Below are 5,772 nucleotides of genomic sequence, written 5' to 3' on the forward strand. Positions count from 1 at the left end.
TCTTATGTATCAGTTGATTTTTACTAGTTTTTATACTGCAGGAAACTAACAGTTATTTGAAACATAATTCTTTCTTCACTTAAAAACACCAATCTGAAATAGTACACGTACACTACATTGTAACAAGAATGAGTTCTATTCCATTTCTTAAATCTGTTTTACCTAAAAGCATAAAACCGTGTAACTTTTGTAAATACTACAGTAAATTTTAAACCATACACGTGAAAACATTAATGGAGATAACTTGAAACACTTCTTAGCAGAAACTCACGTGAAAAGAGTAATTAAATGAGTCCTTTAACAATGCATTAAAAATGTTTTGAAAAGATAAATCTTCATGAGTATGAATTGATTTTTACTAGTTTTGTTTTTTTTTTTTTTGCATTTTTCTGAAGCTGGAAACAGGGAGAGACAGTCAGACAGACTCCCGCATGCACCCGACCGGGATCCACCCGGCACGCCCACCAGGGGCGACGCTCTGTCCACCAGGGGGCGATGCTCTGCCCATCCTGGGCGTCGCCATGTTGTGACCCTCCTGGGTGTCACCATGTTGCGACCAGAGCCACTCTAGCGCCTGGGGCAGAGGCCACAGAGCCATCCCCAGTGCCCGGGCCATCCCTGCCCCAATGGAGCCTTGGCTGCGGGAGGGGAAGAGAGAGACAGAGAGGAAGGCGCGGCGGAGGGGTGGAGAAGCAAATGGGTGCCTCTCCTATGTGCCCTGGCCGGGAATCGAACCCGGGTCCTCCTCACGCTAGGCCGACGCTCTACCGCTGAGCCAACCGGCCAGGGCCTATTTTTACTAGTTTTTTACTTTAGGAAACTGACAGTTATCTAGCAGTTATCTGAAACATAATTCTTTCATTCACTTTAAGACACTGCTGTGTAACAGAACTGAGTCCTATTTAAATTACTAACTTGTTTTTACATAAAAAGCAGAGAAGTGTGTAACTCTTGTTAACACTGCAGTAAATTTGAAATCATACAAGTGAAAGACACTAACTCAGATAACTTAAAACACTTCTCAGGAAAAACTCATATGCAAAGAGTAACTAAATGAGACCTTGAATAATGCATGAAACAATGCTTTGAAAAATATATCTTCATAAGTATGAATTCAGTTTTATTATTTTTTAGAGAAAACAATCTAAGTTTTTTGAAACTTAATTCATTAAGTCACTTAAAGATAAAACCAGAAATACTACAGGTACATTACTGAGTAGCAAAACTGAGTCCTCTTTCAATTCATAACACTGTTTTACCTGAAAAGCAAATAGCTGTGTAAGTCTTTTAAATACTGCAGGAAATTTGAAACCAAACATAAACAAGAGTGACTCAAACTCAGATAAGTTTGAACTCATATTAGCAGAAACCCACATTCAAAGAATGACTAAATGAGCAGCGTAATAAAGCATGAGGATTTTTGTTGAAAAGATGTGTCTTCAGAAGTAAGAATTCATATTTACAAGTTTTTTGAGTATAAAATTAACGGTTATTTTTTATATAATTGTTTCATTCACTTAAAGATAGCAAGGAGTAATAGTACTGGTACATTACTGTGTAACAAGAGTCCCATTCCACTTTTGAACTCTGCTTTACCTAAAAGGCACTAAACTGTGTAACTCTTGTAAATACTGAAATAAATTTGAAACCATACACATGAGAGGCAATAATTCACATAACTTGAAACAGTTCTTAACAGAAACTCACGTGCAATGAGTATCTAAATGTGACGTTAAATATTGCATTTAAATATGTTTTTAAAAATATATATTTTCATAGGTATGAATTGAATTTCATTAATTTTTAGGGAAAAATATAAAGTTATTTGAAACTTAAATCTTTCAGTCACTTCAAATTCTAAGTAGAAATAGTACAGATTCATTACCGAGTAACAAAACTGAGTCCTATTTCAATTCTTAACACTGTTTTACGTGAAAACAGCTGGGTAAGTCTTTTAAATACTTCTGTAAATTGAAAAACAGACAGCACAAAAGTGACACTAACTTAGATAAGTTTAAACTCATCTTAGCAGAAACCTGCACTCCAAGAATGACTAAATGAGCAGCATAAAAAGCATTAGGATTTGTGTTGAAAGATATGTCTTCAAAAGTATGAATTGATATTTATAAGTTCTTTTGAGAGGAAAACTACCAGTTATTTGAGCAATAATTGTGTCAATCAGGTTGAGCAGATAATCATACTAAGTGTTGATTCAAAACAGTGTAATCAAACTGAGCCTTATTTCAATTCCTAACACTGCTTTACACAAAAAGCAGAAAACTGTGTAACTCTTGTAAATACTGCAGTAAATTTGATACCATACATGTGAGAGACTCTAACTCAGATAACTTGAAACATTGTTAAAAGAAAACAACATGCTCAGAAGAATTAAATGAGTTTTTTCTCAGTACATTAAAAAATGGGTTGGAAAACTATATCTTCTTATGTATCAGTTGATTTTTACTAGTTTTTATACTGCAGGAAACTAACAGTTATTTGAAACATAATTCTTTCTTCACTTAAAAACACCAATCCGAAATAGTACACGTACACTACATTGTAACAAGAATAAGTTCTATTCCAATTATTAAATCTGTTTTACCTAAAAGCATAAAACTGTGTAACTTTTGTAAATACTGCAGTAAACTTGAAACCATACACGTAAAAACATTAATGGGGATAACATGAAACACTTCTTAGCAGAAACTCACGTGCAAAGAGTAATTAAATGAGTCCATTAACAAAGCATTAAAAATGTTTTGAAAAGATATATCTTCATGAGTATGAATTGACTTTTACTAGTTTTTTACTTTAGGAAACTGACAGTTATCTGAAACTTTTTTATGTAGTGCAGTGAATTTGAAACCAGACACGTGAAACACAAGAACTCTAGTAACTCTAGAACCCTTCTTATATGAAACACGCATACAATGAATAACTAAAAAGTTATATAACAATGCATTTAGCAATGTGTTAAATATATATATATTCATGAGTATGAATTGATTTTTACTATTTTGTACAGAGGAAAACAGACAGTTATTAGATACAACATTCTTTTATTCATTTTGTGATGCTAAGCAGACGCAGTACAAGTACATTACTGTTTCTCAAAACTGAGTCCTATTTCAATGACTACTAACACTGCTTTCCCTGTAGAGCAAACAGCTATGTAACTCTTTTAAATAGTGCAGTGAATTTGAAAACAGACACGTGAAACACGGACTCCAATAACATAAACATTTCTTATACAAAACCCGCATGCAACAAAGAAGTAAAACAGTTATATAACGAAGCATTTAGCAATGTGTTAAAATATATATTCATGAGTATGATTTAGGTTAAACTATTTTTACAGAGGAAAAGAGAGAGTTATTAGATACAACATTCTTTCATTGTTTTTGCGATGCTAAGCAGATGCAGGACAAGTACTTTACTGTATCTCAAAACAGAGTCCTATTTCAATGACTACTAACACTGTTTTAACTGGAGAGGAAACAGCTCTGTAACTCCTGTAAATACTGCAGTGAATTTGAACACAGACACATGAAACACAAGAACTCTACTATTTCTAGAATCCTTCTTATAAGAAACCCACATACAACGAATAACTAAAAGTGTTATATAACAATGCATTTAGCAATGTGTTAAATATATATATTCATGAGTATGAATTGATTTTTACAATTTTTTACAGATTAGAACAGACAGTTTATAGATATAACATTCTTTTATTCGTTTTGTGATGCTAAGCAGATGCAGTACAAGCATACTACTGTACCTCAAAACTGAGTCTGATTTCAATGACTGCGAACACTGCTTTCCCTGTAGAGCAAACAGCTATGTAACTCTTTTCAATAGTGCAGTGAACTTGAAAACAGACACCTGGAACACATGGACATAACATAAACACTTCTTGTACAAATCCCGCATGCAACAAATAAGTAAAAGAGTTTTATAACAAAGCATTTAGCAATGTGTTAAAATATATATTCATGAGTATGAATTGGGTTAAACTATTTTTACAGAGGAAAACAGAGTTATTAGATACAACATTCTTTCATTCTTTTTGCAATGCTAAGAAGATGCAGGGCAAGTACTTTACTGTATCCCAAAACAGAGTCCTATTTCAATGACTACTAACACTGTTTTAACTGTTGAGCAAACAGCTCTGTCACTTCTGTAAATACTGCAGTGAATTTGAACACAGACACGTGAAACACAAGAACTTTACTAACTCTAGAATCCTTCTTTTAAGAATCCCGCATACAATGAATAAATAAATGAGTTATATAACAATGCATTTAGCAATGTGTTAAAATATATATTCATGAGTATGAATTGATTTTTACTATTTTGTACAGAGGAAAACAGACAGTTAGTAGATACAACATTCTTTTATTCATTTTGTGATGCTAAGCAGATGCAGTACAAGTACATTACTGTATCTCAAAACTGAGTCCTATTTCAATGACTACTGACACTACTTTCCTTGTAGAACAAACAGCTATGTAACTCTTTTAATTAGTGCAGTGAATTTGAAAACAAACACGTGAAACACATCGACTCCAATAACTTAAACACTTCTTATATAAAACCTGCATGCAACAAAGAAGTAAAAGTGTTATATAACAAAGCATTTAGCAATGTGATAAAATACATATTCATAAGTATGAATTGGGTTAAACTATTTTTACAGAGGAAAAGAGAGAGTTATTAGATACAACATTCTTTCATTCTTTTTGCGATGCTAAGCAGATGCAGGACAAGTACTTTAGTGTATCTCAAAACATAGTTCTATTTCAATGACTACTAACACTGTTTTAACTGTAGAGCAAACAGCTCTGTCACTCCTGTAAATACTGCTGTGAATTTGAACACAGACACGTGAAACACAAGAACTCTACTAACTCTAGTATCCTTCTTAAAAGAAACCCGCGTATAACGAATAACTAAAAGAGTTACATAACAATGCCTTTAACAATGTGATAAAATATATTTTCATGAATATGAATTGATTTTACTATTTTGTACAGAGAAAAACAGTTAGTAGATACAACATTCTTTTATTCATTTTGTGATGCTAAGCAGATACAGTACAAGTACATTACTGTATCTCAAAACTGAGTCCTATTTCAATGACTAATAACACTGCTTTCCGTGTAGAGCAAACAGCTATGTAACTCTTTTATATAGTTCAGTGCAGTGAATTTGAAAACAGACACATGAAACACAAGAACTCTTCTAACTCTAGAATCCTTCTTATAAGAAACCCACATACAATGAATAACTAAAAGTTATATAGCAAATGCATTTAGCAATGTGTTAAAAACATATATTCATGAGTATGAATTGATTTTTACTATTTTGTACAGAGGAAATCAGACAGTTATTAGATACAACATTCATTCATTCATTTAGCAATGCTAAGCAGACGCAGGACAAGTACTTTACTGTATCTCAAAACAGAATCCTATTTCAATGACTACTAACACTGTTTTAACTGTAGTGGTAACAGCTCTGTCACTTCTGTAATACTGCAGTGATTTTGAACACAGACACGTGAAACACAAGAACTCTACTAACTCTAGAATCCTTATAAGAAACCCGTATACAACGAATAACTAAAACAGGTATATAACACTGCATTTAGCACTTAAATACACCAAGCAGAAATAGTCCAGGTACATTTCTGTTTAAAAAATCTGAGTTCTATCTAAATTACTTACTTATTTTTACCTGAAAAGCAGAAAACTGTGTAAACCTTGTTAA

This window comes from Saccopteryx bilineata, chromosome 4 (assembly GCF_036850765.1).
Source record: "Saccopteryx bilineata isolate mSacBil1 chromosome 4, mSacBil1_pri_phased_curated, whole genome shotgun sequence".
In the NCBI taxonomy this organism is placed as follows: Eukaryota; Metazoa; Chordata; class Mammalia; order Chiroptera; family Emballonuridae; genus Saccopteryx; species Saccopteryx bilineata.